At 45.5% G+C, this 12,983-nt stretch overlaps 1 long non-coding RNA gene across 1 annotated transcript; it reads left to right on the forward strand.

Annotated features, from left to right (window-relative positions):
* Positions 1 to 3,801: 3,801 nt before the first annotated feature.
* LOC310777623 lies at positions 3,802 to 12,405 on the forward strand. Its single transcript, XR_014552746.1, has 5 exons — positions 3,802 to 3,872; positions 4,987 to 5,119; positions 5,226 to 5,291; positions 5,426 to 5,472; positions 12,297 to 12,405. It is a non-coding gene; the product is annotated as an uncharacterized lncRNA (long non-coding RNA).
* Positions 12,406 to 12,983: the final 578 nt, after the last annotated feature.

A 12,983-nucleotide genomic window follows, 5' to 3' on the forward strand; every position in this document is an offset into this window, starting at 1 on the left:
CGTAGTTAATTATTTCTCAATTGTGGGCGTAGTTGAAGTGTAGAACCTGAGGAGGGCAGTAATACGCCATGTAGCGTTTACACTGCCGGAAATAAGAAAGAAGAAGAAGAAGACAAGCTGCCCCCTTGGCCTTGCACCGGAAGCGAAACTTCACTCAGCACGTTGCAGCTAGTGAAGAGGTCAGCAATGTATTTGCAAAATTGGTATATATGGGTTTGGTATGGCTTAACATGATACACTGGGGGGCACAATAGGTCGATTTAATGTTTTCCAGTGTTAATGTTTACTCAGCTCATCTTCAATTTGGAAGCTAAAGTTAGCCTTGCAGATGTAGCAAAAGTTTGCCACCTAATGCTAGCTAACGTTAGCTAATACATCTATGGTGCTTACTGTATGTGTTGCAGCCGCAGTAAAGAATGGAGAAAGCGACGGAGAGGAGTATCCACACAATGATGGAGTCAAGTCAAAGTTCGCAAGAAAGGAGATAAACATTAATTTACAGTTTATTCCAAAAACGTTATGTGCTAGTTTACTGTTACAACGCTATTTAAAAGTTAGAGAGTTGTACTTAAAATGTAGCCTACACATCAATTGTCAATAGAGTGCTAAATGATTATCAGAAATTCCATCTCTTTTCAGCTATTTCAAACTTAACCTGTAATTCCAGATGAAATGATTAAGTCCCTATTTAAAGACGGTTTGAAACAGAGAGAAATGTGCTCGATTCTTTGCCAGCGTGGATTCCAAATCAGGTAATGTGTTGCTGCAAATGTTGCTGCTGTACTGTTATCTGTTAACTAGACCAGTGGTTCTCAAATGGGGGTCCAGCGACCCTCATGGGTCGTTAAGGGGGTTCCAGGGGGTCCCCAGCCAAAAGGGGGGTAATTTATTTAGGCTATAATTCCATTCATAAGTAACACAATGACTATTTTGATCTTTGATTTTTGAACTATTTTGTTTATACACTTTCTGTAATACAACATCTAATAGAATCAATCTTATTACCATATGGGGGGCCGTAGGACAACATTCTATCAAATGGGGGTCTGTGGTCTAATCTTGAACGACTAACCACTGCACTCGATTATCGTTGTATAAGCTTTGTTCTAGATCAGGGTTGCCAACTCACGTTTCTGGCGTGTGACACACTTTCACCTTCAATCTCACGCGCTCACTTTGCCCTAGCCCCATTCCATTCATTCCATAAGGATAAGTGACATCACTGACATCATTTAGACTAACCCATTACATTTGATTTGTTTCCCTATTTCTGCACTGTGGTACCAAAACAGTCATGGAATTGTCTAAATTTGGTATGGCTACAAAGCTCTTTGAATCCAAAGAGCCCAAACACATTAATATGTGATGAAATATGGCCTCATAGTACCCATTAGAAAATGTTTATTTTTTATTTTTACATCATCATATAGTGTATAAAATGCCCTATTGTGAGCTCTCGGATAATCACTCACAGCCTTGTTAAACTCTAGTCTAGACCCAGAATGTAGATACATAGAATTGTATGGGATGTCCCGGTACATTGAAGTGTTTTTCTGAGCCATTTACAGAAAATAGTGTTCGTCATCCAATCGTCAGCACTGTCAAAATGGCACAAATCTCCAATTCTCAAAAGCATCACGTCCCCTTCCCCCCCAGGTCATGAGGTCTTCAGGTGGTGTATTGGGGAGCTTTTAACTAATGCACTTTATTATTTTAGTTAAAGTAGTAACAGTGTTTCTTATTCTCTAGCTTCTCCATTTTGCTCTCAAAGTGCACCAGATTGATTCATTTTTCCTTTAAAATGTACAACATTTTCTCTCAGGGGGGAGCCTGCAGACGGGGAGATATCAAAATATCACTCCAGCCAGATAGCCAAAGTTGGCAACCCTGTTCTAGATACTAAAAGGTATTGTCCCATCATGGCAATGTCAAGTTTGACCTGAAGAAAACCTCTTTCTATGTCATGTTGTGTTTTTGATTAATAGTGAAAGACATCTGAGAAAAGTTTTGAAATCCCTGGATTTGGTGCGAAGGGCGACACAGAGGCCTCTAACTAACATTCGCCATGCTGTACAGGTATGGCTTAATTAAAATCCAACGTTTCCTAAAGGCATACTGCAGTGCCTTTTCTGAACGCATTCCCATTATGTTACATTTCAAATGATAGTTTCTTGACTGGCTTAAAGAGCCTCATCGTCTATTTGTTACATAGAAAAGCCTCTGCATTCTTCACTCTAAAAGCAACTTGATGGAATATTGAGGTTCGATTTGTGCAATATACTTATTTCCAGAGTGAGCTGCGTCACTGGTCACCTTTCCAAGGTATCCGTCCGATGCATAAACAAGTTTGCGATGTCAGAGGAATAAGGCCTTGCTACAGGTTACTAAATTTTGCCAAAACTAGTCTAGCACACAGTATTGCAATACCTTCACAACATTACAAATATGCCCAGTTCATTGTTTTCAATGCTGTTAATCAATGTGTGCCTCTCTGTTGTATGTTTAGGAATGACGTGTTACAAGTAATGAGAGACCTTGATGCCAGTGGTCTGCAAAGAAGGCGTCCAGGCCAAAAAAAAATTGTCCGCAGGAACTACTTCAGCCATGGACCAAATTACACCTGGCATATAGATGGTGAGTAATAGTAATAGTTTCACCTGATGTTGTTTTATCTTATGACAATAAACGTAATAATGTATATGTTTTCTATCATTGGATGCAGGGAATGACAAACTTAAATTCTTTGGATTTTGGATCCATCTGGCTGTTGATGGGTATGTAATGTGTACATATTACAGGGTTCCCATGGGTCCTTGAAAGCCTTGAACCTTTATGTATTTGAAAAATCGGAATTACAAGTTTTTGAAAAGACATTGGTCATTAAAAGTGCTAGAATTTGCTTCAAAAAGTGCCTTTCTGTGTGGAGTTTGCATGTTCTCCCCATGCCCCCTGGGGGCTTCCTTCATATAGGAACCCCACACCAAAAGATGCAATATCCTGGTCACTAATGTGGTGCCTCCTCTGGTCGTTAAGGGCGCCTGTTCGGAGGGAGGGGAACTGGTTGTAATAGCGTGATCCTCCCACGTGCTATGTCCTACCAGTGAAGCTTCCCCTGTCAGGTGAAAAGAAGCGGCTGGCTACTGCCCATGTCTCGGAGGAAGCATGGAGCCAGTTTTGGCTCTCCCCAGATTGGCACAGGGTGGAGCAGCAACCAGGATAAATACAATTACAAATTAGCACTAATGGGGGATAAAAATGGGATAAAAAAACAGGGGCAAAAAATAAGTGCTTGAATTTAGGAGTTTCCCTGCATAGAGAATTACAAGGCAGCCTCCTTCGCTCCACCTCCAGCTCTCGACAAGTGAAAACTAAAAATGTTGGAACAAGCGTTGCAGTCGGTTGATTTCTGACATCTGAAATTGCAACTAACACAGCACAGTTGAGGAAGGCTTCACACATTCAAGCCTCTCATTTAAATTTTTGTGTGAGTTTCTGTAAAGCCTGCTAGAGTAGTTATCATTCTAAAATTTGCAGTGTTGGAGCAGTAATTAATCTTGATCCCTGTCTCAAACTAAGCCATTTTGGGTCCTTGAATTTGGGGAATTGGGCCTCGAAATTCCTTTAAAAAAGTTGAATTTGATATTGAAGAAGGTGTGGTGACCCTGATATTACAACCTGTACAGACTGGCTTTTGCTGTAATAGTTACCATTTAGCTGTAATAGCTCAACTATCATCATGTCCCCGTTATTGATGGATTTGTCATTTCTTGATAGATTTTCAAGGAAAGTTGTGTGGCTTAAGGTTGGCACATCTAACAGGAAGCAAAGCTTTGTTGCAAGATACTTTCTTGATGCTGTCCAAGAGCACAATGGTATGTATAAATGTTTAAAAATTCAGCCAATACTTTGCCATTCAATTAATTTATTTTTGATTTGTTGCGATAGCAATGAGGAGGCAGAGGGACATTTAAAATCCTTATTTGCCTGTAGCTCAGTGCTTCCCAACCTTTTTTGGCTTGTGACCCCACTTTGACTTTCCAAAAATTGGACCGCAGACGTTCAAATTTCGGTATGTTGGTACATCATTGACCTCATCAATGATATCACATGTAACAGAAATCTGATTGTTTTTGCTGAATTATGAGTTTAATCTGAAAATTCTGACTTTTCCCCTCCAAATTCTTACATTAAAATGAGAATGCTGATTTTTCTTTCTGAACGTACTGACAGAATTCTGACTCTAATCTCAGAATTCTGTCTTTTCCCCCTCAGAATTCAGCCCCCCCCCCCAAATTATTAATAACTTAATTCAAACTTTTTTCCAGATCTGACTTTATTCTCACAATCCTGACTTAAACTCATTGACTCAAATAATTTATTTTACATGAAGCCCAAATCATATTCGGGCGTTTTAAATTGGTTGTGTGTGTTTAAAGAAATTTCAGGCGACCCCATTAGAATTCCAGGCGACCCCAAGGTTGGAAACCACTGCTCTAGTTGTACACCATTCCCTAATGAAAAATACACTGCATCAGTGGTTCTTGGGCCCCCAAGGGATCATTGGGGTTCCAGGGGGTCGCGTGCAAAAAGGGCCATACATTTTGTCTGTGTAATACTATCCATAAGTTATACAATGACATAATCTATGACTGGTCATGGGTTTCATACACTTATCATCTAAAAGCTGAAATCTTATTAGATGGGGGACCCTGGGGCAAATTATTATTAACCTTGCGTCCGTGGTCTAATTTGTGTCATTTTCAGGGGCCTTGACGTGAAAACTATTGAGAACCACCGCACTACGTGAAGTATTTGGCCAGTGCTTGAAATATTTTTAATGCTAGACTACAGCGGGGTTTCTTTTTAAGTTTTATTCATGGGTGTGGATATGACAACAACAACCTTTTTAACAGGACTTATGCTGAAAACCAAACCACTCGTTTAACGCAATCCCTTCTTTGTCGCTGGCTTTGTTTTGTAATACAGGTTGCCCACAACTCATCAGAGCAGACAGAGGAAAGGAGAACTATGTTGTTGGTTGCAGATTGCATTTCACTTACGGCAGGACGGTGACAAAGCACAAGACAGCTTCAGAATGGGCACATCAGTGCACAATCAGGTATGTTTACTATACTTTTTAAATTTTGGTCAGTGCTCCTGCATGTCGCGTGTAATGATTGGACTCCTATATTTTGGGTATATTTTTTCACAATTTTGATTTATAGAGAGCTGAATGCTACAACAGCATGTTGAAGAAAACCTGGATCAAGAAATGGCAGGCAGCTTTTGAGGTAATACTTAGGCAATTATTATTCAGCTTTGCTCACTTTCTAAGGCGTCTTGAACAACTGTGCTGGCAAGACAAGTTGATTCTCAACAAAATGTGGATATTGTCAACATCCTGTGTAATTATCTGTATATCTAGGGCATGATGGAGTCTGGCCAGATTGAGTTGGATAATCCTGTCCACATGTAAGTGAACTTTCTGAGACAATGAATTTCATTTCTCCTTCGGATTTGGACCTAGTAATGTATCATACGATACCTATGGAAACTAACAGGGTCTTTTAACAGGAAGTTTGTGAATTGAGGCCTATTTTATTTTATTTTTTTAAGTCAGACGGACAAACCAGTCTTTTATTGTCACACGACAACCCAACACACACATGCTGCCAGCCACACACAACGCGCACTGCGGTTGGGCGGTGAAATATAGTCTGCTTTTAACCCATCCAGGCTTGTCCTTCAAGCCAAGCCACCCAATCAAAAGCCAAGAGAAGGGAAAAAAACTTTTTGTTCTGGAAAAATAGCACAGAAAATACCATTGTTGATTCTCCCTTCTGGTTGGGTGGGCAGCACACAGCCTGCCTCCAAAGTCTTAATTTTCTTCCCGCCCGCAAACAGACAAGGGAATGGTGTTGCCAGGTCCCGCAAAGGGCCTTTCTGTGTGGAGTTTACATGTTCTCCCCGTGCCCCAAGAGGGTTTCCTTCATATATGAACCCCTCACCAAAACATGCAATATCCTGGTTGCTGATGTGGTGCCTCCACTGGTCGTTAGGGGCGCCTGTTCAGAGGGAGGGGAACACGTTGGAATAGCGTGATCCTCCCACGTGCTATGTCCTACCGGTGAAGCTTCCCCTGTCAGGTGAAAAGAAGCGGCTGGCTAACTGCCCATGTCTCGGAGGAAGCATGGAGCCAGTTTTGGCTCTCCCCAGATCGGCAGAGGGTAGAGCAGCAACCAGGATAAATAAATTAAAATGAGCACTAATGGGGGATAAAAATGGGCAAAAAATTCAGAAAAAAAAGAAAAGAACGCAGAAGACCAAAGAATATTCACAGTTAGCTACTTACGTATGCCAGTATAAGATATAGGGTAGACAGTTCAACAAGCTCCCCTGAGCTCAGTTTTTAAGCTACAGTGGAGTTGATGAGATTCCTGGATAATAGACATTGAGACATGTACATGTATACACTGAGACTTCACAAAATGTTTGGTGATGGACATTTGTCTTAAAATAAGCCATTGGTCAAAATGTGTATGAAAGCTGTCCAAAGCCGGCAAAGTTTTTGACAAAGGTAAATGGGCTCTCACATCAGGATAGGAAAAGTACACACATTCTTTACTTAAGTAGAAGGACAGTTATTTGTGTAAAAACATAAATAATACTAAGACTGGTAAAAGTTGAAGTACTGATTCTATTAATTTACTCAAGTAACAATTTTAAAAAGTAGTCTCTGAAATGAACTAAAGGATACAAGTACAAATTATTTCTTCCGGCAGTTTCTATGCAAAGCTAAGTGAACCTCACATCAGATATAATATGATAAGAAGACTTTCAAACCTCAAAGATCCCTTCCAAACATTTTAAGATGTAGGCCTATAAAAATACTCTTAACACGTTGACTGCCACTGACGTATATAAAAAAAAAACAGCGGTTCACTGCCATTGACGTATTAATACGTAAAAAAAAATCGATTTTTTTTTTTTGACGGTGCTACGTGGATCAATGCCCCCCGCGTCTCCTATGGAGATATTGGAAGTATTGAATGTGTATAATCTATTTTACCGACCAGCTAGGTGGCGACGGTCCTCTCCCGACAGAGATAAAGTCAACCAAAAGCAGCCACCTCCCGCGGCTGCTTCCTCCATTCTCAAGGAAATGGCTTGGCGATTTTACAGTCAGAAACGAACGAGCCTCATTCTCATACTGTAGGCGGGGACGCTTTCGCGCTGCTGCGGTGGGGGGTTCCAGAAATGGACTGTGTGGGCAGCATAAAGCCTAGAGTCGCACGGGGCTTCATCGGGGCTCTCAAACCCAAGAGACGAGTGAGACCTATCCACACTCGCTGCCAGGGAGGGAGGCTGATCAAACTCGCTGCCAGCGAGGGAGGCTGCTCAAACTCCCAGCAGCAGAGCACTCGCTTGTGACAAACGCAGGCTGAAAGCCACTAGACACGCCCACGGAGGGAGGAGTTGAAGGAGAGGGCGTTCGGAACTATATTGTTTGGATGTCTGATCTCTCACTGATGCCAAAAATAAATGGTTAAAGTGACTGTTCTGCCTGTTTGATTGAATTTCACAAAACTGCGATTATCTCAGCTTTCACTCTCAGACGCTAAAACCATGCTGTACTCAACGGCTAATATCTACATAACTACTAACTCTACAAACTAACTCTTTTAGACAGAGAAAGCACACATTCTATTTCAATCATGAGAGGCCAGTTCGTAGGATTTAACAAACTTTATTTAGCAATCGGCATGCATGGCAAATGCTTTGGCGCATGACTCCATTAGCCAGTGGCGCTGCTCTTGAGGCAAGAGGAGGGCATCTGCTTAGGCTAGGAGATCCCCCCCCCGTGGGGGATCAGGAGTCACGACTCGTTGGTGGCGGACTGGGGAGGTGGGTGGGGCAAAACAACGCTCCGGAGGAGGGCTCAAGGGAGATGGACTGCTGTGAAGCTGCTGCTGTTATGATCGGCCAGAGAGAGAGAGGTGACGTAGAACCCTTGCTATATATATGAGAATTAACTGACGTCATATCTGACGTCATTACGGACGTCATACTAAGACTTTGACTGACCACGTCATACTAGAACTTGATTGACGTCAGGGGTGATCGGATTAGATTATGCACGAATGGCCTTCTGCTTGAACTATGGTCTAGAGACCTCACTTCAATCATGAGAGGCCAGTTCGTAGGATTTAACAAACTTTATTTAGCAATCGGCATGCATGGCAAATGCTTTGGCGCATGACTCCATTAGCCAGTGGCGCTGCTCTTGAGGCAAGAGGAGGGCATCTGCTTAGGCTAGGAGATCCCCCAAAAGGAAGATCTGATTCCCGGAGGTTAATTGAGATCTGCGGGCACCGGTAGTTGATTGTACTTTTCTGGCCTTCGACCTTTTAACGACTTATGGCTACTTGCGGCTGGCGCTTCCCAACTCGGTCGGGCCTTCGATCTTGACCCCCCTACTTGCGTTGCGGCTGGCGCTTCCCAGCTCGGTCGGGCCTTGCGCGCCGCACGACTTGGCCTTCTGACTGACCCTGACTCTCTCTCTCGACTCTCTCTCTCCCCCAAAAATGATCCGGGAGATTTACTGCGCCTACTGGGCGCTGTGCTTTTCGGGGAGCCACCACCAACGAGACATTTTGGCACGGAGCCCGGGACACTGTTTGTTGCCATGCTCGCCGATTGAGGAAGGAGGGTTCTTTGGGCCGCGGTATGGCCGCCTGCTCCGGGCGGGTGTAGCTGGAGAGCTGATGAAGACCAGCTGGAGCGTCCTCTTGAGGTGCTGGATGACTTAGGGGTTGGTGACTTAGTGACTTAGGGGTTCCCAACTTGGCCTGGGTGACTTAGAGGTTTCCCGACTGGGCGCTGGACTTGGATGACTTAGGGGTTGGTGACCCGACTTGGCCTGGGTGACTTAGTGGCTTCCCAACTTGGCGCTGGGGCCAGTCTGAGGCCTGAGCCTGATGTAGCGAGCCATGGGGAGTAGATTGTTTCCGGGAGTTAGGATGACTTAGGGGTTGGTGACTTAGTGACTTAGGGGTAGGTGACTTAGTGACTTAGGGGATGGCTTAGGGGTTGGTGACTTAGTGGCTTAGGGGATGACTTAGGGGTTGGTGACTTAGTGGCTTAGGGGGTGATTTAGGGGTTGGTGACTTAGTGGCTTGGGGGATGGCTTAGGGGTTGGTGACTTGGTGGCTTAGGGGCTGGTGACTTAGTGGCTTAGGGGGTGACTTAGGGGTTGGTGACTTAGTGGCTTGGGGGATGACTTAGGGGTTGGTGACTTGGTGGCTTAGGGGTTGGTGACTTAGTGGCTTAGGGGGTGACTTAGGGGTTGGTGACTTAGTGGCTTGGGGGATGAACTTAGGGGTTGGTGACTTGGTGGCTTAGGGGATGGCTTAGTGGCTTAGGGGGGTTGGTGACTTAGTGGCTTAGGGGGTGACTTAGGGGTTGGTGACTTAGTGGCTTGGGGGATGAACTTAGGGGTTGGTGACTTGGTGGCTTAGGGGATGGCTTAGGGGTTGGTGACTTAGTGGCTTAGGGGGGTTGGTGACTTAGTGGCTTAGGGGATGGCTTAGGGGTTGGTGACTTAGTGGCTTAGGGGTGACTTAGGGGTTGGTGACTTAGTGGCTTAGGGGATGGCTTAGGGGTTGGTGACTTGGTGGCTTAGGGGATGGCTTAGGGGTTGGTGACTTAGTGGCTTAGGGGATGGCTTAGGGGTTGGTGACTTAGTGGCTTAGGGGATGACTTAGGGGTTGGTGACTTAGTGGCTTAGGGGATGACTTAGGGGTTGGTGACTTAGTGGCTTAGGGGTTGGTGACTTAGTGGCTTGGGGGATGACTTAGGGGTTGGTGACTTGGTGGCTTAGGGGTTGGTGACTTAGTGGCTTAGTGGATGACTTAGGGGTTGGTGACTTGGTGGCTTAGGGGTTGGTGACTTAGTGGCTTAGTGGATGACTTAGGGGTTGGTGACTTGGTGGCTTAGGGGTTGGTGACTTAGTGGCTTAGGGGTTCCCAGCTTGGCCTCGGTGACTTAGTGACTTCCCGACTTGGCGCTGGACTTGGATGACTTAGGGTTGGTGACTTAGTGGCTTAGGGGATGACTTAGGGGTTGGTGACTTAGTGGCTTAGGGGATGACTTAGGGGTTGGTGACTTGGTGGCTTAGGGGATGACTTAGGGGTTGGTGACTTAGTGGCTTAGGGGATGACTTAGGGGTTGGTGACTTAGTGGCTTAGGGGTTCCCGGCTTGGCCCTTTTTTGTGTTATTACTATTGTTATTAGTGGGCGTTTAAAGATGGGATGATCGGATCGCAGACCGGGTAGATTGTCGATCAACTCGCTTTATTTAATCAAACACGAGCGACACCTACCGTACATGTGGTGTTTTCAAAGCAATGTAAATCAATATTTCTTGTTTGGTGGGGGCGGGTCCTTTGCGGGCAGCGGGAGCGGGGGTGGGCGCAGGAGTATGCTAACTAAATTGATGTCTCTGCCCTTCAAAATCTGGGATCTCAACCTGGGAGACACATCGGCACAGGGAGAAACAAAAGGCATACCAAATGAGATGGCGGGCGTGGCGGACGCCAGGGTGTTCATCTGGGCGGGTTGGGCGGTGGTGAGGAGCACGTCGGCTTGCTGCGTGGGCGGGGGCGGGATCGGCTGCTGCACTGGCTGGGCTGTGGCGAACGTGGGGGGAAAGGGGGGGGGGGGGGTTTCCAGGGCCCTCAGACGAGCATCCACTGATCTGCTAGCATCTAGCAGGGACAGCAGAATGGCTCTTGACGACCCCTGTCGGCTCGGCGGAGCTGCGAATGGTGCCGTTTCCGCTTCCGGGGCGGCGGCCTGGAGGTCAGTGCGGCCAGGAAGGACATGGCGTCTCGCGGTGGCCCCACGGCCTGTATTTCCCTGGCGTCTCCCCGCTCTCGGAGCGGCTGCCTCTGCTGATCTTCGTCCGCGGCCTCTCGCACGTCCACGCCGAGCGGCCTCCCCCTCTGGCACGCTCGCACGCGTTCTTGGGCGACCGGGCGCACGCGGCACTTCGTCATCTGCTTTCCTTCCAAGGGCCGTCGCAGTGGCGCGCCCCGTGCCACGGGAACGCGCGCCGGGCCTTTTCATCGTGGCTGCGTTGGCGGCCTGTGGTCCGGCCGCTTCGCCAACGTCTTCATCAGACATCTCGGAAAGCAAGAACGCACCGTGGCCGATCTGGAACGGGGTCTCGTTGGCTGAGCTGCTGTCGCTGTTCATGGACTGCTCTGGCTCGGAGCTCGACATGCCGGGAATGGAGTGGGAAGCGTTGAGGAATATGCGGGGAATATCTGCGTTGGATTTCCACGGGTAGAGAAGGCTTGAGGGTGCTGATTCGGTCTCCGGATATGGTGCAAAACAACGCTCCGGAGGAGGGCTCAAGGGAGATGGACTGCTGTGAAGCTGCTGCTGTTATGATCGGCCAGAGAGAGAGAGGTGACGTAGAACCCTTGCTATATATATGAGAATTAACTGACGTCATATCTGATGTCATTACGGACGTCATACTAAGACTTTGACTGACCACGTCATACTAGAACTTGATTGACGTCAGGGGTGATCGGATTAGATTATGCACGAATGGCCTTCTGCTTGAACTATGGTCTAGAGACCTCACTAGTACTTTTGTGAACTTTGTGTTGACAAACTCCAAGCAGAAAAGAATCCTCGGCTCTTGTAAAATGAGCCAGAATCCTCAAAAAAACGGCTTGGCAAAAGCTACCTACAGCAAAAAAAAAACGGCTGGCAGTCAATGTGTTAAAATACTTTTTATAATTTATGTCTGATATGGTTTAGTCCACAAAACAAGTACAATTAGGCAACAATTTCAATCCTTAGAAAAAGACATCTACTTGGTCTTGTATGAAGCCCTACACACTACCATGTCAAATGCTTCTACCCTATGTTATGTGATTATTGTGTAATTTATATGAAGCAATGGTGTACCTTGCCCATGACAAATTTTCCCCCGGGGAAAAATAAAGTATAACTAACTAACACTCGATTTGGGGGCGGAACATGCCAGGATTGGCCAACACCAAACCCAGTCCCCAGAATTGTCAAAGCAAATAATTGAGACGCTATATGGCCCGCCTCTCAACTCTGTCATGTCAGACAAGATTTGTTTTCAGTCTGATACGTCTCAGAGCCTCGCGCCACATGGGTTCAGCTTGTCTTTAAAGCAAGATTGATACTATACAGTTACTGTTCGTCTGTTATTTCATGTAATATTAATTTAATAACCACTTGTTCACCTACAGAAATTGTTTGCAATATACACACCTTCCACTGCTTCAGAGACAGCTCACCATGGAACAGTGGATGTGGAACACCCATGACATTCGCAGACAACACAATGTTGCAGGCCCATTTGGAAAGCCAGACTTGATGTTTACTTCACCACCAGCTGGTATGCCTAAATTTGCACACTCTGCTACTTATTCTCATACATTGTGATTTCGGGGGAAGGGGTGGGGGGGGGGGGGGGGGGGGGGTTGGGGTTGGGGTTTTCAAATTGAACTATTTATTGATGGATTAATACTTCATTTGGGAATTCGTTTTTGAATTACTCTTTTTAATTGTACTGTTAGATAATAATTAAGAAAATACATTAAAAATCACTGTTCCGGGCCTCCATACTGAATTGAGTTTCAAACATCAATGTAACAAACATTGAAAGACACTATCAGATGAAGTGTTTAGAAACGTATTAATTACTGAGGCATGTTTTTCTCTACAGGCTTTGTTGATATGCTCAGCCCAATAGATGCCGATCTCCTCCGGTATGCCGAACAATTAGCATGTGAGGTCGAGGAACCATCTTTGGTGGCAAATGTGGAATTTAGGCATGCAGCAGAGGCCATTCTTCAGAATGCTGAATTGTCATCGTCAGTGGATGAGTGTCTGGAAGAAAGGGATATTGCAAGACCATCTACATTTGCAGAGGC

The sequence above is a fragment of the Poromitra crassiceps genome (assembly GCF_964638095.1).
Source record: "Poromitra crassiceps genome assembly, chromosome: 5".
In the NCBI taxonomy this organism is placed as follows: Eukaryota; Metazoa; Chordata; class Actinopteri; order Beryciformes; family Melamphaidae; genus Poromitra; species Poromitra crassiceps.